Source organism: Octopus bimaculoides, chromosome 5 (genome assembly GCF_046866305.1).
Source record: "Octopus bimaculoides isolate indiv1 chromosome 5, ASM4686630v1, whole genome shotgun sequence".
In the NCBI taxonomy this organism is placed as follows: Eukaryota; Metazoa; Mollusca; class Cephalopoda; order Octopoda; family Octopodidae; genus Octopus; species Octopus bimaculoides.
In genome coordinates, this window is record NC_142932.1 from 16,794,457 (window position 1) to 16,795,513 (window position 1,057).

Here is a 1,057-nt window from a genome sequence, read left to right on the forward strand (position 1 = left end):
AAATATTAACGCCATCTTTCTCGAATCACACACTATGGATAGATGGATCTCTGTCGTACAACGATGAGGATTCAGTTGTTTGATAAACTGAATTACCTGCTCCTGAATTAGCGTGTAAGTGGCTGAGTATTTTTTAAAGTAATTCTCAGACAGAATCAGCTTGACACAGGAATGCACTTTTGAATAAGGGGATTCTCTGTTGTCTCCACTTATCCAAGTTTACTCTCAAGGCATTGCAGAACCTTAAGGCTATAGAAATTGTTATTTGTCCGGGATGTCACGCAAATGGATTGAACTCCGAACCTATCTGATGCAGTACTGTGTCTGGGAAATATAGGCTGGTTTCGAACTTAGTTCTGTAAATTGTCAACTGACCCATATTGTTGAAAAAGGGAATTTGGGCCCCATCGTTAAATCAATGCTTCCCGAACACCTATAACTGTCCCCTTTCCTAACCCTTTTTTTTTTCGCTATTACTTTTTCAATGATTCCTTACGACTCTTTAACAAAATTAAATACACGTCAAAAATGGCTCCCGACAGGTTAAACCCTATTAAAAGCCACTTGACTGCGACCATACTGGAGCACGGTACTGAAGGTTTAATCGAATGCGTCAACTCTAATACTTACTGGCCTGGTATTTATTCAATCGGTCACCTTTTGCCGAACCGTTAGAGTAAGGGGACGTAAACAAACCAACAGCGGTTGTCAAGCGTTGAATGGAGAAAAACACAATCACACATACGTCTGCATGTGTGTGTATGTTTGTGTGTATGGGCAAGTTTCAGTTTCCATCTACCAAATCCAGCCACAAAGATTTGGAAGGCCTGGAGTTATAATAGAAGACACTTGCCCAAACTGCCGCGCAGTGGGATTGAACCTGGAACCAAATATAATATGTAATATTAAAACAACATTTCAACCAGAAAAATTACCCGGTGATTTGCATGCGAAATAGAAATTGAAAATATTTTTCACAATTAAGGCAATTAAAAGACGTTTATATTACATCCGACCACCAACTTTTGTCCCCAATTACGCAGTACTTCAGGGGTCG